This window comes from Haemaphysalis longicornis, unplaced genomic scaffold (genome assembly GCF_048455015.1).
Source record: "Haemaphysalis longicornis isolate Haplotype H1 unplaced genomic scaffold, Haemaphysalis longicornis Haplotype H1 scaffold_8, whole genome shotgun sequence".
Taxonomy (NCBI): domain Eukaryota; kingdom Metazoa; phylum Arthropoda; class Arachnida; order Ixodida; family Ixodidae; genus Haemaphysalis; species Haemaphysalis longicornis.
The window spans coordinates 133,016,195-133,041,900 of NW_027526445.1; the positions used below are offsets into that span (position 1 = coordinate 133,016,195).

General features: G+C 49.6%; 1 protein-coding gene across 1 annotated transcript in view; it reads right to left on the reverse strand.

The window, feature by feature from the left end:
• The window catches only part of Machr-a (muscarinic Acetylcholine Receptor, A-type), a 472,231-nt gene that overhangs the window by 176,417 nt on the left and 270,108 nt on the right, over positions 1–25,706 (reverse strand). The window lies entirely within an intron of this gene.

A 25,706-nucleotide genomic window follows, 5' to 3' on the forward strand; every position in this document is an offset into this window, starting at 1 on the left:
GTGGAAGGTGCGCGGGGGACCATACCGGGAACAATCCTTAGATGTGTAGGCGGCGGATTGTTCCCGAACAATTGGACGAAAGTTACGTATACATGGAGAGGCTTTCTGAGAGAGAGAGAGAGAGAGAGAGAGAGAGAGAGAGAGAGAGAGAGAGAGAGAGAGAGAGAGAGAGAGAGAGAGAGAGAGAGAGAGAGAGAGAGAGAGAGAGAGAGAGAGAGAGAGAGAGAGAGAGAGAGAGAGAGAGAGAGAAATGTTTCTGCAAGTTCCTCAAGGATGGAACTTTGGCTGACACTAAGGCTTTCCGAATATCCACGACCCAGGATGAGGTCCTGATGCCAGTGCTTTGCCTATGCTAGGGTAATAACTCGCCGTGGCAACCAGAGGCTGTGAGCGTTGCCTATGTTAGCTGAAACACATAGCTGAAACACGAGATGCGCCCAGAATATGACTCTTCTCATATATCCATATTTATTCCCGAAACGTTATTATAATACGTAGTTTGTTTAATATGTGGATTTCAGACTTAGTAGTTATCCAAAGGGAAATATATTGGCACCTTCTTGTCAATGCTGGCGCTACTGCTTGAGCGTCATTAAATAACAGACACCATTCTTGTATGGTGTAGACTGATATAGTTGCGAATAGGCGCGTGATGCTAAGGCCACGCTGAATATTTAAAGCTGGCGAAAAATTTATGATCCATTCCCCTCTGTAAAGATTGATGACTAGCGCAGCTAGGCATTCCCCTTCGCTGAGACATGGCCGACGAGAATCCCACAACGCAAACAGGTGGATAATAGATTTTTCCCAAAGGAAACATTCATTATCCGCCTGAGACACTACTAATATTAGAAATCTCGAATATTAAAGGAGTACTGACACGAAATTTTGGTGTTACGTTTTTTTCGCTGCTATATATGCGTGCCTACCAGCCCACTAATCATAGAATGACGGATTAGACGGTCGAGCGCAGCGTAAACATTCATTTACGGCGTCGTTTATTCGTGTCAGTTTCGGTTCGACAAAACGAACGCCGAGTGGCCCGCCATGACAGGAAGTATCAAATGACGTCACCATTCTTGCCGTATCGCTGCCGCTCTGGAAGCGCGCGCGAGCGAGCGCACGCGCGCGCCAATCGGCCGAGGTCTTCACCGTCCCCACAGGCCCAGGCAGCATGACGTCAGTCCTTAAACCATGGACGTGTACACACGCCCGAGCAGCGCGCGCCGCATGGAGCGTTTTTTTCTCGCAATTCGGGCGCGTCGACGTTGCGCGTGCGTTTTTTCGACGCCCGCGTCGACGATTCCACGCCGGCGGCAGCATCTGCCTTGGCTAGATTTTGACGCGCGTCGCGCGCGTCGCGCGCGGCAGTTGGAGGAGCCTGGTGACTTGCGCCAATGGGGAGGCGCGCGCCTCATGGCGGCGGTTTCGAAGCGCTCGAGACAGCGGGCTGGCTGCGCCGGGGATGTTTTAGGCTTACCACGCCAGCAGATATTGAATGGGCGCTTTCACTAGCGGCGCGGATGATGTTTTATAGTACCGTTTTAAACCACATTATAAGCTCCTTTACCGCACAAGCAACTTCGTTCGTGCCTTGAGCGGCATTTTCGAGAGCGCTTAGAAGCGGTCACTCGAGCTCCCGACACCACTTCGCTGCCGAAGCCGCCGCCGCCGCCCGCGGCGGCGCACGGCGTGCGGGTGGTTACGCGGCGTGCGGGTGGTTACGCGGAGTTGGGTTTTACAATAGTAACCGAAAAAAAAAAAAAAAAGTGGCGGTGGAACGCCGGCACGTGCGGCAGCAAAAGCAAGCCCAATAAGAACAGAACTCCCGCTGGCGCAGATTCAGGCAGGGGGCGCGCGAGCACTCCGAAGGAGGGAAATTTGAAATGCGTTGGATTGTAGAAATGAGTAGATAACGGCGCTACAGCCCATTATTGCGAATCACTGCTCTGCACTTCGCAGCTTTCACATTGAGTGGAAGGGCTTTAATTTTTTTCCAACACTTCGTGGTATAGAACGCCTCGCGGTTCAAAGACACATTACTTTTTGTTCGCAGCCGTGAAAAATAAACGAAACAACAGCCATATAACGTAAGCTTATATCGAAAGACCGAACAAAGAAATTCTTTCTGCATTGCGCGGAGGATTAAACTCCACTTTTGAGAAAAAAAAAAGAGAACCAAAAAGAGAAAGAAAGACGTTGGGGGTTAATTGAATACATGAGACGTGGGGTGTCTCATAGGTGTCTCCCAAAAGCCATCGTCCATTTCTTAGGCACAGCTACAAAAGGTCCAACCTCCTTGAGTTCCCTGTTCCGGGCCACCGCAACAGGGTATCGTTTGCTCACGGATATATATTTTGGCGGCATTCGCATCAGATCGGTGCCACGGTGGCAGAGAAAATACATGACGACCTGTCTCCCTCTGCAGCCAAGCCAAGCTGCTGTCCTAGCTTGGGAAGTGAAATTTTTACCAATCTACTCAGAGTGGTATGCGTCGCATGAGAGATGGCTTACAAGAGGCGTCGTTGTCATTCAGACACACAAAAAAAGTGCCGACGAAGATAACTAAGTAAAGCAGGGACAATGAAGTTATATGCCCCCTCTAGCATGGATACGCCGCCACCAAGATCTCGTAGTATGCTGGTTTTTACAAAGGCTTTTGTTTTTGAAGCCCAGTGTCTGCTAGTCAACATGTTTCCTAAACACATTACCCTTAACTGCATCTACGCAAAACTCCGGGTTGCGTACGCAGAGATCCTGCTGCAGACGCAGCAATCAGACTTCGTGCCGCAGTGGTGCTTTGTTAGGTGAACACACAGGTGAGCACAGAACTTTATTCAAGAGGGCTTCCGTGCGAAATGCGCAGTGGACGGAAGGGGTTCCTTCTTCACTGGAATCCATATGCTGCTCTCGCCGCCTGGCCCCTGGCGACCATCCGTAGTTGATTCTCCAGGGCGGGGCCGGACAGGAAGATCCTCCATCGCTCGTTAAACGTTAGAGAGAAGCGCTGAGCACAGGGCAGTGTAAGCAGAGGAGCCGGTGGACGCGAGCGAAAATTTGATTCACAAAGATAAGAAAATTTAGCAACCTGGCAGGGAAGATTTCCCGTGGTTGGAGCGCTAGAGATTGTACGCGGGCGATGTCAGGTTCTCTTGGAGCGAGGGTCGTTGTTTCACAAGCACAACCGCCTAGTCCGCCGGCCTCAGCCTCAACCCACTCCGCGAATTGTTTTGGAAGACAAAGAGGACTCAGGGAAGCCAACTCATGTTGGAAGCAGCAGCCGGCCCGCCAGGATAGGCTTCGTGTCATTCCCCACTTGTTCAAGCCAGGCCGAGTTAACCCAAGCCAAGTCAAGCCAAGCAGAGCTGAACAGGACGAGGATATGTGGGCCACGAGAGATAAGGCGTTCACAATAAAGAACACGTACCTGCTTTGCTTCTGTTGTTTGCCTGGCTCTGAAATTAAGAGCTACCTTCGCTGGCTCGTCCTATTTTTAGTTCTCATTGCATTCAGACTCACTGTCACTGACGATTACCTTCTAAAACAACGGTCCGGAGGGCAGCCCGTAATTACACGCCGGACGTCCGGGAAGAAAATTGTTGCTGGCACCGCGTGGCAGGCGGTGGCCTACGCTGCCGAGATAATCCGGGCAGCCTCGTCGTTGGTGAGATGACAGCGAGATGTTGCAACTTTGGTCGTCCACTTCGTTTTCTTTATTTATTCGGTCGAGGTACCCACACCGCAAGGCATAATGCATGCTTGATTTGTAGGTGCCAGGTGGTAGAACGATCTGTGTCGCGTATGTTTACGCCTATTTACAATCTGTCAAGAGCACGCGGATGCGATTCACGATATACGTATACATGTAGAGGAGAGTGCCGAAATAGAGTTTAACAACGTATGGGTTCGAGCTAGTTGCTAATCCGTTGTACGAATTTCAAGCGCGAAAATTCAGACAGGAGTTCTCGCGCTTGAAATTCGTACAATGGATTACCAACTAGCTCGAACCCACACGTTGTTAAACTCTATTTCGACACTCTCTTCGGAATTTTTGCGCTTGAAATTTGTGGAATAGAGTTATACGGTCATTTGATGGTTTCGTTTTCTCTTCGCAGTCACGGTTCACGAGCCTAGCCTAATCCAAGCCTAAGCATAAGCCAAGGATAGCCTAAGCCCATCCTAGACTAAGCTTGAGCCAAGCCTAATTTGCCTTAGTTGCGTCATTGAGCTAATCCGAACGTTCTTGCTTGCTCTCTTTAACGTGCGTGTGTCATCGATCGGTAAAAATAACAATATTAAGTAGTAATACAGTAATTAATATTTACGGCAGAAATTATTGCAGTCCTGATGTGAGTTGCGAGATGGAAGGGAAAGAGTGTATGGAATGGGAGAAGGGGGGAGGAAAGGGAAGTACGTAGCGGGGTCGGCCACAGACCATCGTTTTTCATCGGCGTGTGATCGAAGCGAGCAGAAAAGCGGCTAATTTTCGGTACAGTTACCCCGCATTTTTTTCGAAACGCTTAGGATAAACTATTTTGACTTATTTTTGTAAAAAGAAATAAAATGGCAACGCTAATCTCGGTTATGTACGTTCGTTTCGCCTCAAACGCGACGAAATAATCCCTAGTTTCTTCGCACTAAAGAAAGTTTACATGACCACTGCCACAGAGGATGGTAACTGTACACAGTAGGATTGCTTCCCTGTGCGTTCTACTTCTCGTTCATAGACCATGTTTTGGCACGTGTGTTTGCAGTGCAGCTTTATGAGTCTTTTTACCTTGTTTTCGTAGCGGTAGGCTTCCGTGACGGTGAAATAGTCTTGAAAATGGCACGAGAAAGTAATAATCATAGTAATAATTATGCAAACGACGGCCTAGCAAAGCTGATCATTTTAATGTCATTGTTGGACCTCTGGGTCCTCCAGCTGCGGCGCGGTGCTCAGGAATGGGAGCGACACGTCGTGATACGATGAGGTTTTAATGGAATCTAGAAGAAGAAGCGGAGCGAGCCGACGCAGCCACGAGAGCATGCGGCAGCTCGTGAAGAGCATGATGAAAATGATGATGATCAGCGTCGTCTGCTGGAAGGGGTGAAGACGACGAAGTCACAACAGTCATCGCTAAATCCCCCGGAGTAGATATATACCAGCGACTGATTGGTGCGAAATACGGCTGTTTGGAAGATTTCACCAAGCTAATCTTCGTAGGCAGCTGTCATCGTCATTGGTCAATCTTTCGACGTGGCCATCGGCTAGAGGCGCATACCAGCAGTACACAAGACGCAGTGATGGTTTATCCTGATTTTCCCTATCGTCGGAGATGTCGACAGAAAAGACGTCGTTTTCTGCTAACTGAGCCAGTGCCTCATATTAGTGGGATCACGTGAATTGGCCTTAAATTGCTTCAAAGGAGCCGCTTGCCGTTTCTTCAGATTCTTGTGTGTGGGTATGTCAGAAATGTGGAGCTGTGTTTTTTTTTTTGTTTGTTGCGGTATGGTTATGGGTCACAAGTTTAGGACCACGGATTTGTCTCTCGAAGCAGCGCCAAGCTCTACGGAGTCTGTTTCTCTTATTGGATGACATTGTCCTAGTTTCAAAACTGTAAATTACATGGCCCAATCTGAGACCAGAAACCAAATTTGGGAAAGTCCGTTATCGCGCCAAGTCCACGGCAGTTTTCTTTTCCTGTTTGTTTCCTGGCCAGCTCTTTCATGAGACTTTTCTTCCCCCATCCCCACACCTCAGCAGAGAAGCATGTAGGTGACTGTAAACGCCGGCGAACCTCTCTCCTTTTTCGATAAAGAGCCTTTTCTCTCTCTCTCTCCGGTGAAAGGGACACTGGCCGTAGAAACTGACGCGACGCCAACAAGCGAACAGGCTCCAGAAAGGATCCGTGCTTCGTCCCGATGTCATTGGAATCCGGAGATAAAGAGAGCAGAGCTATCGACTTCCAAAAAGGTCGAGAACTGGGCCGGTTGGTATGCGTTCATAATGAGACAAAAGCGCACACTTGGCGGAACGAATTCAAGACAACACCCAAGAGCTTGTGTTTTTGTCGTCTATTGGTCCCGCCAAGTGTGCGCTGTTATATCAGTAGCTATGGACCGCCACTAACTATTTATTAAGAAATCCTGTCTCACCTACTGTCACTATAGCAATGGTCAAGACTTGCTGTACACACAAATAGGAAAAGAGCGTAGATGTAAAGTTTTCCCAACCACTTACTAAGCAACCCCGTCATGCCTCCTGTCACCTCTATCAGCCACGCGGAAACTACCCAACCCGATTAACACCCGCCGTCGTCGACGAGTTTTATCGCTAATCCGTCACGGTGGAATACGCATCATAATTATCAGAATCGGCTCAATAGTGACGCTTCCTCTCACGGTGGCGCTACTCGTCTTCGCCATAAGGACAATCTATAGCCGATGAACTAAAACGCCTTCACGGCGACGAACTAAAGTCCGATCGAATCTCTCCGTGGACGTCCCTCAGAAGCGCTGCCGCCCCGCGTTCCCTCGTATTCCCTGAGGGGCGCAGCTTTGGGGCTGTTCGTCGGTCGGTCGCCCCGAGGGGCTCCACGCCTGCGCGTGTCTGGTCCATTACGTTAACCCAATCATTCCGGAGCCATGCGTCGCCCTAGGCTGTTTGCCCGGTGGTCGCCATTCAATTATAAGCCACGGCCACCGAACGAACCAACGACCGTGACAGAGCCGGATGTTGACGTTTGGCACCGAGCGCGCGACGTTTGGTCGTGGGATCGGACGGCGACACTTGAGCCGCTTGTCAGCTTGTGTAGAGGCCGCTGCCGAGGAGCCGCTCGTGATTGCTCGTCCGGATATTGCGATTGGCTGGGTGTCCGATGACGTGCGCCTGGACGGGGATCGCTTTACGCTGAGCTGTTTAGGACACGCTACGCGATGTCGGCGGCGTCCGCGATACTTAAATACGATGTGGCCTGGAGGCGGGGTCGTATACGTTAGATAACTTCGCAAGGCTTAGGTTTGAGGCAAACCTATAAATGCAGTGGGTAAATGAGCGAGGCCTCGGCTAAGAGGCTTTGGTAAATGAGCTCGACAGAAGCAGGGGTGATCCCGAGGGACGTTTTAGCGGGAGCGGATTAGGGGAATGACCTCAATGGCAGGGAGGAGTCACACGCGCCGTGTACTTAGCAGGATTATATCAAAATCCACTTGGAGGCGGCCAACAACCCTTGCTCCCTTTGGACCTCCACTGGTAAGTAGGCGTTCGTTAAGGCAGAGCTGATGCATTTACTTCCCTTTTTGGATGCGAACCCTAAAAGGCTATACAGCCAAAACAACGGAGTTAGAAAAATGATGCTACACACAACGATGGTGACCCTATTTGAGGGGTATAGAAACCAACGAGCGGATCGGGAAACGTTCTTCATACTTATCAACATTGTTGAGCAAAATGAAAGAGAGAGAGAGGGAGAGAGAGAGAGAGAGAGAGAGAGAGAGAGAGAGAGAGAGAGAGAGAGAGAGAGAGAGAGAGAGAGAGAGAGAGAGAGAGAGAGAGAGAGAGAGAGAGAGAGAGAGAGAGAGAGAGAGAGAACGTTATTCTCTGACAAGCCCTAGTCTGGGCCGTCATGCCAGAATCTCTTCATTAGGAGACGGCTGGTCCGTCGAACACCCCAAGGACGTCACTAACACGAAGGCCATGGGCTCACAGGAGTTCTTGCGTCGACTTGACATACACGCCAGGAGCCGGGTTCAACCAGTCCACCCAGGAAGCAATACGGAAACGCAGGTGTGATGTTAGGTCTGGTGGATGGCACTCCCAGTAAAGGTGCCCAGTAAAGGTACCCAGTAAAGGTTCTGGTGGGTGCGAGGGGCAGTTGTGTGTAGGGCAAGTGGGATGCGAGAGGATGCCATGTATGCAGTTGATACGGGGTGAAGTAACAAGAGAGGAGGTTGGTGTTTTCCGTACTTCAGCTGCGGCTTTACGGGATAGGGTGAGGTGGGGGACCGGGAAACACTGCCTACTTGCGCAGCGATGCTGTCGGCGTGCCTGATGTTAAATCTTTCTGTGATAGAATGCCCGTTGGCATAAAAATAACTTAATTAGAAGTAGAGATGGGCAGCCGTCTCTCGAAGATAGTCAAGAAGGGAGCGGTGGTGGGGTCCCCAGAGCCACCGTTGGAGGTCGGGGGGTCTTCCAGGATGGAGGCCTGTGCCTCTGAGGTGTCGATTTCTGGCTGAGTCCAGTGAAGGACACGCCCATATTAGATGGTCCGCATCAGCTTGTTCGACAGGAGCTGTGCAGAAGGGGCAGGTGTCATCGAACGGGGCATGGTAGCGTGGTGGCCACGCCCGGGTCACAGCAGGTGAAAACGCCACTCCAACGCGAAGTCTGCGCATCAAAACCTCTTCTTAGCGAGCAATTCTACTGGGGAGGTCCGTTTCACACGGTGGGATGAGGGCACGTGTGACGTGACGCAGATCGTCCTTCCGTTGGAGAAAGCTTTCTATCGGACTCGTTGTTAACATTGGAAGCGGCCGAGGAATATACGTCGGGTGACAAGCCCCATTCGCTGCAATGTGAGCGGGGAACGTGTTCTGCCTAACCCACAACAGCCTGAGAGGGCAGGGGTACGTGTCTAGTAGTGTGTGGATGTCCCTTGAAATAGTACAATTGTTGGATACTTGGCGTAAATTCCGTATCACCGCCGTGGAGTACTTATAAAGATGTGGGATGGCACCCACGGGGGCGCGCTGTAAGGAGTGCCTGCAGGCCATCCCGGATGGCTGTGAGCTCCGCCAGTAGAGATGACAGGGTGAGGATGGTTGGGTAGAGGCAAGTTTGAGAGGCGTCATGATAGACGGGACACTGTATCAGAGTAGATAAAACGCCATCCTGGGCCCCAGCGCCCACGAAGGCCTCTACCGCCTCGTACTGGGTCGCCGCCGTCAGTAGAGATCCCCTCGCACATGCGTATCCGGTAGAACGAGTGTGAAGTCGAGTCAGTGGTCGATTGTCGGTCACCTGGGAATACAGCCATGGCGGCCTGGTTACAGGGTGATCAGGGGAGGCAGGAAGGGAACAGCCCATATAACTAGCAAAGGCCGCTGCTTCCGAAACAACAGTACGTTTGTGTGTACGGGCTGAGCGACGTTGTTCGACTAGTTCGTCAAGCGTGTTCAGCTGAGCTTCCGCTTTGAGCGATGGTATCGGGGTCATTGCAGTAAGGCAGGTGATGGTGGGCATTGCGGCTCTGTTAATAGTCTGAGTGACAGGGTGGTACACCTTTGGCCACCACATGGACGGACCCGGGGAGAGTTCTCGGGTAAGCGTGGGCGCTCGAGCATTGCCGTCCAAGTTGGCGTGACCGGGGACCCATACCAGCGTTATATTTATGGGGAGAAGGGCTCGGTTTCTCGATGGACATTGAGGCTCAATTGGACCTTCTGTGGCGGTGGATCTTTCGTTTCGGTGGACATTCAGGCTCGATTGGGCCTTCCGTCTCGGTGGATCTTTAATCTGTGTGGTGTGTCGAGAAGTATTTCGTAGCGCCTCCTGCGAGTCACTAAACACGAACATTTAGGTGTCCGGAGGCGCCACTTTGACAACGTATTCGACGGCCACGGCTATGGAAAATTCTTCGAGGGTTGTACAAGTTGAAGCGTTTTTGAAGGGGACGATGGTGTCTTCGGACCGGTAGAACTGTTTGATGCGAAACATCAATGCGCAGCTGCTACTCGCAGCGTCCTTTTAATTGAAAATATATGTGTGCTTAATATTTATGATAGCAAATAAAAATTTGCGTTGGAAACAACATTTTCACCAAAAACTACAGAAAGCTCGCGCCAGAACCTAGACCTCGTGGCAGCATTTCATTTCTAATATTAACGAAAGGTTCCAAGAAATGGCTTACAAACACCAGTGGTAAGCGGGCTAATTGAATTCACTTGAGCAAACCTCCATCCTGTTTATCGCGGGTAGAGCGAGACGGGATGGGTAGAGGCGGGCGTTGAGAGAGAAGAGAGGCATTAAGGTGGAAAGAACGGCAGATTGCTATCGTATTTTGGCAACATGCGCAGCGAAGTAAGGATATACGCGGCCAATTTCTTAACCAAAGTTTCAGGGATTCACTTTCTCGCAGCGTAAACTGGCCACATGTGCATTGACGTCCGCACAACAAAAGAGAACAAAAAAATAAAATAAAATCCGCAAAAAGGGAAGGAGTGTGATTAGCAAGAGGGGGTGTATCGATAAGAGTTTCCGGTGCTGCAATAGTGTCTGCATAATTTAAACTTTCAAGGAATCCCAAGCAAATTTTAATGTTTTGGACGGCCCGTCATGTTCTCAATGTATTTTAAATCCGGTTAATTCAAACTGCTGCATTTTGTAAATTCGGTTAATTGGACCGTCTTGCTTGTTGCTGCACATGCCACTTCTTGCGGCACTTTTAAATCCTTATATCACTAGCGGACCCAAATAAAGCGGCGATTATCTGCATACACTTGTCAAAGCGAAATCGCGCGCGCTCACAACTGCGTGCGTATGATTGGAGGGAGAAAGAAAAAAAGAAAAAAAAAGTGAGACGGCAGGCAGGGCAAGGAGGATTTGCCAGCACAGTGAAGCAGTGTCTGTGAAGAAGTGCCATAGCCAACAGAAGAACCACCCATGACAACTGCACAGGCCTTTCGGCACATTCCTTGGAGTTCTTGGCCAGTGCAGAAAACATGAACTAGCCGCCCTTGCTGGCCGAACAACTTTATTTTGAACTTTCATGCAAAGACAAAGCAGTCTTCCATTCATTATTTTTGTTTCAAGAAGTGAATGGTACTTCAGTGTGATGTGTAAACATTGTATATTATTAAATATACATCAATGTTTTATTACAACGCGAGTTGGTATGTTGCCCCGAGTTACGTTAACGAGAACTTCTGATAATTCAAAGTGGCAAAAATTAAAACAAAATGGTTGGTCCCTTCGAGTGTGAGTTATCGCGAGTCTACTACACTACAGAGGCAGCATACACGTACAACGTGCAATGTTACTAATTAAGCTAGTAAAAGTTTGGAGGGTAGATTAATATTTTGGCCGAGTTCCTCCGGGTACTTCTCGTTTTTTTGGTTGTGCAAGAACACAACAGGAAAAGTGGAGGAAAAGACCGTAACTGCACTAACCGCCCTTTAGCTCATTCTAACCAACGTGCCCGGATCTGTTCTCTCGTAATATATATCTCTTGGGCAAGCGTCCTTCTCCCCCTCCACCCACTACGTCCACAGAAGAACAGAGCTTCGAAACTGCTCTATGTTTTCTCCTCAAGAAAAGAAAGGAAAACCCGAAAGAGGTTTTGGGGGATGCTTACAACTTTCTAAGAATGCGAAAACGAAAGCCAGCTGGACTTTCCTTTGTTTTGCTTTTGAACTTTCTGTTGAACTTCTGTCGAACGGCGCCCTTCTGAGGCTCGTTCCGCGCGTCGGTAGCTTCCCGTCTGAAGCCAGGTGGTAGTGCACGCACGGCATGGATATTTTCCCTTCTGGTGCTGCTGTTTCCCTTTCCCGGAGCGTGATCCCCGACTCGTGCTGGCTGCGACCACAGGTTTAAATTTTGTTTGTAGCCACAATGTTCTGTACCTCTCGACGACGTGCTTGAAACATAAATCTAATTGAGGCTTTCGCCTTCCAAACAAAGAATGAATCCCCACTCACATTATGGCACTTCCGGGCAACGATGAATATGACCACGGGCAGCACCACTGCTGATTAATCCTTCGTTTTCTCCAAGACCTCTGCCGGCTCTCCCCAGAAGCTCTTCGAAGCAACAGTCTAATTGCTTAGTTTTCTTTTTCGCTGCCTACACAGCCCTAGTCAAAGTACGCCGCCGCCTCCAGCAGTGCACTTCAAATCTCCGATCTCCGTTTCGCGCGACGACCGAGAGTAGGCCTGTCGGCTGAAGCCGTCAGAGCTGCGATCGGCCTAATTGCGTTTCTCCCTTACACAGGGCCCGCGGAGGGCTCTTATCGAGTCGGCCATACATGCGCCGCCTAATAATCTTCCCCTCTTCAAGCCAACGGAATCCAAGACAAGCCGCCTTCATACGCCCCTAAGGGGCGAGGAGAGCAAGAACGGAAGAAAGGACGTAGAAGTAGAATTACCTTCTTCCTCTACTTGAACGGAGAGAGAGAGAGAGAGAGAGAGAGAGAGAGAGAGAGAGAGAGAGAGAGAGAGAGAGAGAGAGAGAGAGAGAGAGAGAGAGAGAGAGAGAGATTTAATGTGAACTGGTGAGCTCAGTCCAGCTAGTGACAAGGCTTGCGACGCCAAACGGGTGGTGACTAGAATGATTATCAACCATATAGCGCAAAAGACGAGAGACACAGACAAGTAGACACACATGGCGCTTATCTACTTGTCTGTGTCTCTCGTCTTTTGCGCTGTATGGTTGAAAGTTATGTACCAACAAGCCCAAATTTCTACGCTAGAATGATTAGTTGTGAATGTTACGGGTACAGCAGGAAGAAAACAAAGAATAAGCCTTAAAAACGAGAAACACCCGCCCGGGTGGCTCAGTGGCTAAGGCGTTGCGCTGCTGAGCACGAGGTTGCGGGTTAGATTCCCGCCGGCGGCGGTCGCTTTTCTGATGGAGGCTAAAAGCGAAAACGCCCGTGTGTACGAGATTTCGGCACACGTTAAAGATCCATAGGTGGTCGAAATTAATCCGGAGCCGTCCACTATGGCTCGCTTCATCGCCTTTGTTGCGTCGACGCGTTAAACCCTACAATCAATCAATCAATCAATCAATCAATCAATCAATCAATCAATCAATCAATCAATCAATCAATCAATCAATCAATCAATCAATCAATCAATCAATCAATCAATCAATCAATCAATCAATCAATCAAAAAACGAGAAACAAGCGAATGCTGCTAGCAGAGTCCAGAGATAAAAAAATGCATTTGAAAAGAAAAATTATTAATGTAAACCTGAATAAAAATGCAAAGTCAACGGTGCAAAAAGAGTAAGTAAGAACACCAATCCAAGAAAAACAAACAGATGAAGAGCGAGAAAAAGTACATATCGTGAGACACTTGCGCTATGATATAAAGAGTTCAGGAACCGGAGCAGAACTTTTGTACCCGATGTACTGTCAGCACTATTGGCCCAGGGCCGAAGAAAACGACGAAGTTTGAGCCTGCCTCCATGACTTACACGAGACATGGAGTTAACTGCAGTTTTTAGAGCAGCGAATCGAGGGCCTACGCACAACAAGTGATTTAGCCTCACGCTCGGCGCAAGTCTGACACAGGGGCGAATCGCCTCAACCTATCCTAAATTTCAAACTCCGAGTAAACGCTACATTCAGGTGCAGTTGGTGCAACACTCGTTCGCACCGCTTATTGAGGCTCCGTGGAAAGGGCAAGATACAGTGCGGATCAATACTCTGCAGCGGTTGATGCTTGCGGTGATGGTCCTGCAACCCCGACATATGTGCAGTCCTTCCACTTGCAACGATAAGGGCGTTGCTGTCCTCTCGGGAGAAAGAAAGCTGGGTCGTGTTGCTCAGAAATGACCTGCGCAGGCGACTGCGTCGGACTTATGTTGCCTTGTACGCACGAGTGACCAGGCAGCCACTGGAGAATGATACCATGATCTTCGCGCACTGCCATTGTGTGAATGTCGGCAGTTTCACATACACTCTGACTGCGGTTGTTGTGAAGCTTTCGGGTGGCTTGTAAGGCCCTACACGAGTCGAGGAATATTACCCCTTGCTGGGCATAAGGTCCGCTGATGTAATGAAGTGCGGCCCTTATAGCCGCTAGTTCTGTAGCAGTAGAGGATGTTTCGTGGCTTAGTTGTTTCCTTTCGATAGGGAACTGGGCTAATGGGATCCTTACGCCGGAAACGGATGAGCCCTGCAGTACCGAGCTATCGGCATAAACATATGTGTAGCCTTTGCAGGTACTGAAGGTATACTTGAGCGGGAAAAACTTGAGCGCGGCCGCGGGTATGACAGACGTTTTACTGATTCGGGGTACGGTGATGCATATTTCCCACAGCACCAGTATCCACGGTGCTAATGTCGACTACTGAGTTCTTTAAAAATTCGCCGGGAGCTGGTGTCTTGCATGCTGTGTAGGGATGTCTGCCAAATGATGCGTATGACACCGAGGCAAATGGAGCACAGGCGTTCGATGTACCTCTTAACGATGTGGCACTGTGGCGGAAGAACTCCGAGCATCACATAAAGTTCCAATCATCGATGTCCATTGCGGTAGTAGACCCAGGCAGGTGCGCATAGCTTTGCCAGAACTGAGTCTATGACCTTCAGGCATGTAGGCGACAGCTGATGTAGGGCCGGCAGGTTGTAACGCAAAATGCCGACAAAAAGAGGGGCTTTATATAGGCAAAAAAGTGAAAATACAAGGCAGACCCAGGAATTTCCACCGAGCGTATACGAAGAATGCACACAAAACACCGAGGCCGCTTTTTCAATCGCCGAATATGTGGAGCCCATGACATTTAGGGGCAAAACGTGGCACCTAGATACTTGCGGGACTTGAAATAAGGTATTGGAGTACCTTCTACGGTGAGTGTATAACACGAAATATTATGCCGTGTGAATGCTATCGCAGCCCACTTCTCCGGGTAAAATACCAGACCACAGGCTCGGATATAATTTTCTCATCTGCAGAATAGCCTTCCTGACTGTAGCGCGGATATTTTGACGGTTCCTGCCTGAAGCTCCGATATAGATGTCGTCTGCGTATACAGACTGAAACGTTGAAACCTCTGGGCAGCACTAGTGGCGTATGAGATACATGCGAAAAAGCGTCGGGCTCAGGACACCGCCCTGAGGAACTCCTAGCATGACGGTATGTTTGGCCGTATCGCCATCACTGGTGACCATGTAGACGCACCGGTCTTGCAAGTAGTCTCATAGCCACTGGAACATTCGTCCTCGAAATCTTATGCATATCATCTTTCTTCGGATGGCTTCGTGCGCGACGCTTCCGAATGCTGCCTTGATGTCAAAGAAGACAGCTATAGTGATGTTTCCATCTGCTTCTTGCCGGGTGATATCTGACACCAAGAAAATGATGTTATCTACGCTTTTACGTCCATTCCTGAACCCAGCCATTTGCAGCGGCTAAAGGTCCCTATTCTCCCGGTCCCAAACAAGCTGTTGCAGCACCATCTTCTCCATTACTTTGCCAATACAACTTGGCCGATAAGAGTCTATATCCGTTGCCGGGTTGCCTGGTTTGCGAGTCTCCACGATCTGGGCAATCTTCCAGCAGGCCTCAAGACTCCCGATCAGCCAGGATTGGTTGTAGAGGAAGAGCAATTGCTGGAGAGCCTTGGGGCCTAAGTGGCGGAAAGCCAGATACGTGGTTCCATCAGCGCCCAGAGAGGAAAACATGCTGAGATTTCCCAACGCCATGGTAAGCTCCTCAATAGTCAAGGGTTCATCCATGAGCGTCGCGTTAGTGGTGGAGTAGTAGAACGCGAACACGTCGGATATCAGCACGTTGCTGGGTGGAGTGGGGATTTTAATGCAGAATTTCTCTGCAAGGCTCACTTCACTAACGCCCTTCTTGAGAGCCACGGGTGAGAACGCGTGAAGTGGGCCTGGCGGAGTTCTCACGACGCGAAACGTTTGCCATACGCGCGTGAGTGGTTTGCCTGTATCAAGTCGAGAGCAGAACTGACGTCAGCACTGTTTGGTGAACCTGCGAATGTGTTTTTGGACGTGTTTGTGCACCCGTCTAGCTGCTGGAATATAATCATCCGGAGACGTCGTTTTTCGCGCTCGCTGATCTGCTCTCCTGCGAAGTACAACGCTGTTCAATCGTACACAAGGCCGCTGGTCGGATCAGTTTTCTATGTCAGAATGGCGTGGTGGGTTCTCACGTGCAAAGCGCATTTTCCTGTAAAGCGCAAATGCTTTGCGGTATGGGACATGGGATATTTGTGAGGGAAAAAAATTGGAAGGTGGTAATTTATTCACATAGTTGGTTAACGTGATGTTGTACGGATTCGGACTGAACTTCTGGATCGGAAAGGTTGTGGGTTAAGGAGCAGATGGACTAGTAGCATCCCCTGCTGCCTCAGGCGAGTCCACCCTTGTCTCTTATTTTTTTTTTCGCCGCTTCGTGCACTGTTCTTCGTAATCTGCTCGCATGTCAGCAGTTACCATCTCATAATGCTGCTCGCACAAAGCTTCCCAGCGCATGGTACGTGAACACGAGACGGCGCAGCCGACTTTAGCTACACCTTCGCAGACACGGACTGTTCTATTGGAGGCTAAGAGTGAACGCGGAATTCTGCCATTAAAAAGACAGGAAGAAAGGAAGGAAGGAAGGGAATAAAGCTTGTGCAGCGTTCAAGTAAGCAACTCCACCTTATACCACATATATTTCCATACTAATATACACTAGAAAGAAATCAGTCACGGCAGTCGCGTTCCGTGGTGGGCGCTGCCATAGCGGTGAGCGACGTTCCTCGCTTATTTGCATTGACTACCCACATATCTTGTCCTTGCTCTTGAAGCCAAAAGAAACAACGAACGTCACACGTCACATTTTTTAAAATGCAGAGCATTTCAGTAACTCACGATGTCACCCGCGTTGGCGTCCGTAGTCCGCACGCTCACTGCGCATGCGCGTCGAGTCGAGGCGATAGCGAACACTCTCTCGCGAGGGGCATTGGATTGGATTCGAACGCTCTCTCCCGAGGGGCATGGTCTGGATTCGATTGGATTGGCTTGGATTGGATTGGATTGGATTGGATTAGCTTAGATTGGATTGGATTGGATTTGGATTGGATTGGATTGGATTAAAGTGGATTGTGTTGGATTGTGTTGCGTCATAGCCGCGGCAGACGCGCTGGGGCCGGCGCATGTGCAGTACTCTCTCTTCCGCGGTTTCCTCTCCTTCGGGCGCGCTGCGCATATAACCGCTGTGCCGTTCTCTGGCGAAGCAACATCCGCGCTTGGCTCAGACACCTAGAGTCCACGCCGCTTTACAAGTACGCCAACGTCGTCGACTGGGACCGGCTTACGCAGTCCCCTCAACGTATATAAGCGGCGGAGCGCGCGTTCGGAATTCAGTCAAGGGCGTCTTTGCTTGGCTTTCGCTTGACGTGACGCTTTGCTTGACTCGAGTAGATGCGACGCATTTACTCGAGTTTCCCCCGTGGGAAGATGCGGGCGGCTTTTCTTGTTCGTCCTGCATAAAGTTTTTAAATAATCGCTGACAAATAAATCTTATTGGACCTTTATTTTTATAATAATTCAGCACATTGTAATAATTTTGTACAACAAAAGTGTTGCTGCATAAAGTCCCAGGCAACTTTTCAGCCTGTTCGTGTGCCGTGCTAAGGACAAGTGGGGCGTGCCTCCCCACGGAACGCTCCCTGAAGAGCGGCTCGCCTAGAGAGCGTCGCCAGATTTCCCTCTAGTATTTATTAGTATGGAACTCAATGCCTTATGCGACGCAGCGACGAAAAGTTCCGCGTTGGGATGAAGAATGCGCGTTCGCCGCGGCAGACAGGCGCAAGTGCCATGCCGTGTCGGAACGCTCTAAGCGGAGCCAAGAAGTTGTTCTTGCGCTTGAACTCTCGGGAGCATATTGATGACGGCATGGCACAAAAGGGACAGATCGCGCCGTGAATAGGGGAAGGGATGCGATCTTTCCCAAAAAGCGATAAACAAGAGTGGGATGCGTCGCAGGGAACAGACCCGAGCGCCGCGTCGGCGGGAACCGAGCAAGGGGAGGCAGATGAACCCGGGTCACGCGTGGTGAATAACGCGCGCCCGGCATGCGCGCGAAGCAGAAGCGGGAAGAAAAAGGCCGAGGCGACTCCCTCTTACGAGTAAAGCATCCTCCCTGATCGCTAACCACCCACGGCTTTCGCGTCTTTCAGCTTTTTCTCTGGGGAGAACAAGTTTTGACTCCAACCTCGCACGACCTCTCTACAGGAAGCGGGACAAAGGCGTTCGGCGTTCCCTAAAGTCAAGAAAAAGATGAGAGGAGACGGGAAGAAGCTCTTTATATGAGGGAGCACCGAACAACGCATTGAACAACGCAGCGGCGGCGGCTGTGAGGGAGCTGGGATGGTTTGCCGCCGCCTCCGCTGCCTTTTGTCGTCGGCGATATCGGAATGCATGCGGCCCCCTATTATATGGCGGCGGCTGCAGGGGGCCTTAGGCGGGTCGAGCGCGCCGCGACATCTGGGATGGAGGTCTGATCTTTGTTCACTGAGGGCGCTGCTTGTTTGCTTCTTCCCACGAGGTGCTCGGTTTGAGCCGGTGGTTCCGGGTTTGAGACGATGTCAAAGGAAGGTTGGGCCAGGATGTTCACCGAAGCTGGGGCGAAGGAGGTTGGTTAGGTTTGGCAGGGTTTATGCCCACAGGAGGAACCCAATACACACAAAGCGTTCTGCTTACAGGATTTTCTTCTTCACTGTGACCCTAACCTTCATTTTATAATATGGCCATGCCCTAACTTTTCCCGGGGCGATGAAAAGCGCCCTTTTGGGGCGAGATCAAGTTCTTGTTCACTTTTGCATAAACCAAGTTGAAATCTAGCGTGTGTTTCGTCTTTTCCTTCTTCGTCCTGTGTTAAAGTTCGCTAAAAGTATGAGTTAAATAATGAGATCAAGTGGCCGCTCCGCCCGCCCTCCCGGACAATGTAGAAGAACACTTCCAAAGAGGTTGCGCTGACACATCGCTACTCGAAGGAATTATGCCATTTTCTTTAGAAAATAGCCTCTTGAATGTTTGATACGTGAACGACGACCCCTTCCTAAGTTTTTTCAGAAGAACTTAAAGTAAAAGTGCGCAAACTGGACAGCGGTTAGAGGGGCCTTCAGTGTACTTTAATTAAGGAACTGAGCACAAACTGTACAACAGTTATGCGGTTCTTCAGTGTGTTATTAATAAATTCAAGCCCAGTATACAAGAACTAAATGTGACCTTTCAGATATCCCTATGCTCCATTCCCTTTTTATTGCCCCTTTAACACCTGTTCCACACCAGGTGTACTGCCTTTTTCTCATTTAAGCGTATTAATCAATCAATCGCGAATGCTATAAAAGGCCTATGCTTTGTTCCCTGTTTTAATGCAAAAGTTATATTACTCCAGGTGCAAAACCAGAAACCGGCTCGTAGCGTCCATCTGACCTTCAAGCGCAGCCAAGGTCACAGCAGCGCCTCGTTCGCTTGCGCGGAGTGAAACCATGCAATCGCTCGTTTGTTCAAAGGAGATATGGGGAAAGAGTGAGCGCGCCTGCTATAAGAAAATGATGCAAGGAGGCGCGTGCTGTAGCCAAATTCACCGCATGTTCGCGCATGAAGCAGCTACTGCGACGAAAAGCGCTTATGTTTTGTTTTGGTGGCACGATTGTATGTGCATTCACTGCGAGCTGTCTGCGCGAGAAGCGAGCTATCGCCCTGCAAACTTGGTTGACCCGCGTTTAACCAGGGAAACACTTTTGCTATTGCCCTTTCTGCCGAATAGTCACAGAACTGTCTAACCGCGTTTTCTGGTTAATGTTCAAAGTTTTTAGTCAATTTCAGTACAAATATTCCCCAAATTGCGGCTCCTCTCGCCCATAAGTTTTCTCTGCGTCTTTTGTAAACTACCGATGTGGCGGTCACACCCAGGCCAAGTTTGCTGGGTGGCAATCAGCATATTGGTAACGCTTGTATTTTTTTGCAAACTGAGGCCCGAACAAGAAGAAACCTGAGAGTAACTGAACTGCACGCAGAGCTGGGTGACATCGTTCAAATACATTATGGGTTTTAACGAGCCGAAGATAAACTTCTACTGTGACGCGCGACGTAGTGGAAATCTCTAAATTTTGAGCATCTCAGAATTTCGGCACTCGGGGCGTTCTCGCTTTTCACCTCCCTCTGAAAAACAGCCACCGCGGCCGGCAATCGAACCCGCCTCCTTCGGCTCAGCAGCACAATTAACGCCTCAGCCACTAAGCCACCAGAGCGGGTGTGATCTGTGTAGCCTGTGAGTCTCCGGTGTGTAGTAGTCTCCGGTGTAGTCTGTGAGATAGGCAGCCTCGTGGGCAACTCTGGTCTGTGCGGTAGTTTCTATGAGATACAGTGAACCAGATTACTGTTCCTTCCATGGACCTTTTCAGTTGTGCATGTATGATGACTCGTACCCCGCGCTAAGCGCACTCATCGTACTCGTATATTTTTCCATTCGTGACGGACTATTACGTGAGATTTTACGCTGTTGCAGCAAATTTTGGAAGGTTTCATTATATCCACTAAAATAAACGCGCCTGCAGATACTGAAAGGATGACCGGAAAATTGAAGCCAATAGTCCCGCAATGCTTTGAACCTTCAAAACCAAGCTTTTTATTATAAACGGAGGCTGTGAGAAAAAAAAAGCACCACATAGAGAACTTCAGGCACACTTTAATTATCCTTACGCCGTTAATATAATTCGTAGCCCCACACTACAACACACCCCTTGTTGCCGGTTGTAGCTTCGACGCGTATAACTCCAATTTCACTTTTTCTATACCACAAACTTATCGTTCTCGCATATTCGTGGTAGCCTCGGAGCCTAAAAAGGAGTTTGGTTATCATAGGGCTACGACCGAAACGCGATCGCCAGTTGACTAACCTCGAAAGAGAAGACTTCGGGATCAATTCTCATGCGTCGGAAGTGCATTAGAGAAGCCCGAAGTATGGACGAAGAAAAAAGTCGGCGCTTAAAGGAACGGCCGTAAGACGACCCATGGGTCACGTAGAGAGCGAGAATACTTTGAAAGCAAAAGCTTCACGCAGGTCGAACGTCTCAAACGTAGATGGTCGCTCTCAAGGCGACCAAGCGCTATTGCCTTTCGAGCCAACCTCTTCCAGCGATCGAGTGGGGATCTCGGTGCTGCCCCAACACAAGCTTTTGAACACGACAGAAAGCCAAAGGAGGCCGCGGTGAAATAGGATATGCGCCGTATCCCGCAAGAACGGCGGGCAAGAGTTGGGGAGGTGGACGGCGAAGTAAAACGAAACAGTCGAACGGGGTCACCTTCTACGCCGAGAGCCTGAAGGGTTTTCAGATGCCGATAGGAGGAGGAGACGGGATAAAGGATGTATGGTCAAACTTTCTCGAAGTGCTGGAGGCAGTCGAAGGAAGTTTTTGGAGTTTCGTGGAGCCATCGTCTGTTCGGCGCTCATCAATCTTGAGGCCGAACGGCACTCGGTGAAAAATGAACCGTGGAACACTATACGTTTTAAGACGGAGTGGGACAAGAAGAAGGAAGGCCGCAAACCGAAAAGCGCGAGCGACGCAAGGAATCAGAGGTTGCATCAGCGGGCTTAGAGAGGGCAATACGCCGGCTTAGTATCTGTTTACGTGAAAAAAATGCATACACACATATCGCGATGCGTAAAGAATGCGTCATCAACACATAAAACATAATATAATACATAATACCGTTACTGCAAAATACATGTGTAATACATGCGTTACACTATGCACTGGATGAACAGCAGTGATATTTAATTATTAGGCTAATTTTTTCGAGCAAGGTGTCCTAGTTTCAAGTGCAGCACGCCTGTATACCTAACAAAGCAACTCTTTTCTAAGCCGCAGACACCTGGTAGTTGTCGGTTTTAGTGAACGTGGAGTGTTCTCTTCCAGTACAATTGACGAAACAAAGTAAGCTTCTTTAAAAAAAATTAGGGTTGTTTTCTTCTTATGCTCTCTCTCTCTCTCTCTCTCTCTCTCTCTCTCTCTCTCTCTCTCTCTCTCTCTCTCTCTCTCTCTCATCTCTCTCTCTCTCTCTCTCGTTTGAACAGATGAGATTATCTGTAATAACGTCCCTGAAAAATATATTCGTTTTGAAAGTTCTAATTGTCAGAAACTTACAAATTTCAAAAGAGAAAAAAAAAACACATTCCTATCCCTAATGAGGATTACGATAACGCGTCTCGAGAGGCAGAAGGACGTCTACTTCTCCTTTGCCCTGCCCTCATCCGCGAGCCGGATCGCTAAAGTGATGAGGAAGAGGACGGCTCGCCACTATCTCTTCTGATGCGCAGTTTCATACTAATATATACTAGAGGTAAATCTGCCACCACTGCCCAGGGGCGCCGCGCTTCGGCGAGGCGTTCCGTCATGTTCCGGCCAGTCACGTTCCACTTGTCCTTAACATGGCTCATGAACAGGCTGAAAAGTTGGCTCTGGCTGCAAAAAAGCAACAGTATTACTGCAGAAGGTTCATAAAATTTGTTTTGTTCTTGTAAAATTGAACCTCCAGAAAGATTAATTTGTGAGTGATTATGTAGAAGCTTCATGCACGATGAACAAGAAAAAAAAATGTTACCCTGTTTTGTTGATTTTGGCTTCGAGACAAAAAAAGAAGCCATATGGCAAGCTAAGCCAAGTAGGCGAGGAACGTCGCTAGTAGCAATGGCGTTACCCACGGCGGCCCGTGACTGGAGCGACAGATTTCCCTCTAGCATATATTAGTATGAAGCTCTATGATGCGCAGGACCATAATCGCAGTCTTAATGAGCCTGTACGGGAGTGACGAGGGGCGCACACCCGTGAGGCATGTACGGCCAAGCGGACAAGTGTCGTCTTGGAGACGCGAACATCCATCACGTCCTAACCATAAAATGTGGACGTTAACTTCACATCCCGAGGCAATGTTGCTGACAATTGGTGGATGATGATGTTTATGATGATGGTTATCATTAAAATGATGATCGAACGCATTTCAATCTTATTAAATCATGGGCGAAGGCTTAAAATCGTGTGACGACGATGATGAATGGTGGATGGCTGTAATAATGATGATAATCCTTATCATCCTGGTGATGATGATTGCAGAAACAACAATAATAATGATACTACGACTACTACTGCTAATAATAACAATAATAATAATAATAATAATAATAATAATAACTTTATTATGAAAACAAGTGTTGCAAAGTGCAAGGCATTAACAAAAAATGTCGCTACAAAGAGCAAATCATCTTGTCGCAATAAGTACAAGGTCAAAAAGGTGAAATGTCACAATGACGAAGGTAATTCTCAGAAAACGGGGCGCAAGATGCATAGGATGGTCGAGGACGCTATGGGCAATTTGTTCTGTTTCCCGTTCTTTTCAACCCAGCCGACGAAATTTCCAACTCAGCCAATGCCCTCGCGTACCATCCGTCTTGTCCAGGCCTTCGTTCTATCGAGACTAACCTACGCAGTGCCCTACATGACTCTAACCAAGACAGATACGGAAAAACTTAACACCCTCATCCGTAAAGCCACGAAGCAAGCCCTTGGGATCCCAATGAGCGCGTCAACCGATAAGGTCCTACGCATCGGCCTGCACAACACGGTGGACGAGCTCATAGCCCAAGCTCAAGCCGCGCTTTCCAGCCGCGGCTCAAGCCGCGCTTTCCAGCCAGAAAGCGCGGCTTGAAATGACACAAACCTGCTAAAAACTGTTGAACCGAATCAAATGGAGCTCCCCAGACGTGAAGCCGAGCAAGCAGCTTCCTGATCGGTGGCGGCATAATATTTTTTCCAACCCACTGCCAAAGAACATGCACCCGGTTCACCACAGCGGTCGACGAGAAGCTAGAGCGAAAGCCTTAGACAAAAAATACGGCACCCTCCCGGAAACGGTCTACACGGATGCAGCCACAATCCGTGGTAGAAGAGCAAAGACAGTGGTAGTCACCACAAAGACAGAGCTTCTTGTCAGTGCCACCGTACTAACCGCATCAACCAAAGAAGCGGAGGAGCTAGCGGTGACACTGGCCCTCACGCAGACGGAAGCCACGGTGGTCGTAACAGACTCCCAGGAAGCGTGCAGGAGCTTCAGGTCGGGTTGGGTGGCACCAGCAACGCACCGCATGCTCTCAACCAAATTTCCTGACAGAAAAGTAAGGATTGTATGGACGCCTGCACATGCTTCGATGGAGGGCAACGAATTTGCCCACCAAAAGGCCCGAGAACTTGCCGACCAGGCCTCGGAGGATGTGGAGAAACCTGTACCTCTTCTAACGTACCACGAAATAACACAACATTACAAGCTTAATCGACGGATTTTCCCGCTACCTCACCCAAACCTCACGAAACCAACACCTTCCCGCATCCAATTAGGCTTCACCGGATATCCCCCACCCAGTATCCAGCAGAATGCAAATACTGCCAAGAACCTGGTGCACTACGACATATCATCATAGAGTGTCAAAAAAGCATGCACCCACCACCCCTTCCCCGCATTTCAAATCCCCCAGAGCAGTGGGAGACACTGCTGTCCAGCCCCTGCCTCTCGGACCAGCTTCTGCTCATCGAGAGGGCAGCCGCTGCTAAGACAGCTCATGGATTCCTGTGAAGAGGGAGCCACTCGTATACAAGAACACCGTAAACGCTCTCACAATAAACGTTTTCTCTCTCTCTCTCTCTCTCTCTCTCTCTCTCTCTCTCTCTCTCTCTCTCTCTCTCTCTCTCTCTCTCTCTCTCTCTCTCTCTCTCTCTCTCCCAAAGAGACACACCGAGATGTTTCGGTGGTGGTCGGGCGGGATACACGAACTTTGTGGGGAAACAGCGCCGCCCGCTAAACTACCATTAGAGCGCGGTAACACGAACGCGGCCACCTGGCTTCCATAACGGGCTGCTCTTCGCCGCCTTTCCTTTAACGGGCGTCGTGTCCCCGCGGAAACTTCCCCAGCTAAAGCCTGCGCATTTTGAGTGCACCTCTAACGGCCCCCGTATGCATAAAACGCCGCTTAACATTTATTTCGCGGCCACCTGTGCCAGCGGCGACCACGGTGAGCCATTTGCTGCTCGAATCCTGGGACGAAAAACTGCACCGCAGCGCCCCCTCCCATAACAAGCTGAGTAAGCGACACCGGCTCGGTAAGAAAGCATGCCACGGAGGCACGATATTCCGTTACCAGATGGGTACAAACCAAGCACTTCACGTGGGGTGCAGACCCTAATTAAACGTGTCGATGTGCTGCACAGCGCCCAGAAACCAACCTAAATGATACGAAACGACCCTCATTTGCAAAAATAATGCGTAGATTTGAGCTAAGAGCACATTGCACAGGAAAAAGAACAACGCATCTCGCAAGAAATTCTACCATCGCTGGTGCTCGAACCTAGATTTTTAGCCAAAAAATTCCCCCGCATTTCCCCGAAGGGGAGTATGAGGAAGTGCGAAGCACGGGGTGATGCTATGAGGGGGAGTTTGTTGAAGTTTGGTGGCATTTTGCCCGTTAGTTACATTAACACCCCCTCGTGATTACGTTCGGCTTAACACGCCTCGTTTGTCCCTCTGCGGAAATCTTGGTGAATTAACGTGTATGTTCGAGAGGAGGAGCGCACCGCACCGCAGCGCACCGCAGCTGCGAAGCGCCGACCGGAGTGAAGGGAGAGGAGGCGCAGTCACGTGAGAGAATGCAGAACTAGCGGGTTTGTAGTATCACGTGTACACCACGCAGTTATCAAGCCGCTATAACGCCGCTGAGTCGCCAACGCACGCCGCTGATGACGTAGTTTGAATGCGTTAAAGATATAAGGCGCGTTACTAACACTGATATCAACGTCGCGTACTGAGCGCCCCCGACCGGCGTGGCGACACTTCGTCCAAAAGGCACAATGGGCAATTGCCGCCCTCGACGGGGATGAGGCAGACTCCGAGCTACGCGACGCACTGGAACGGGGAACGCGGGCACTCATGGATTTCA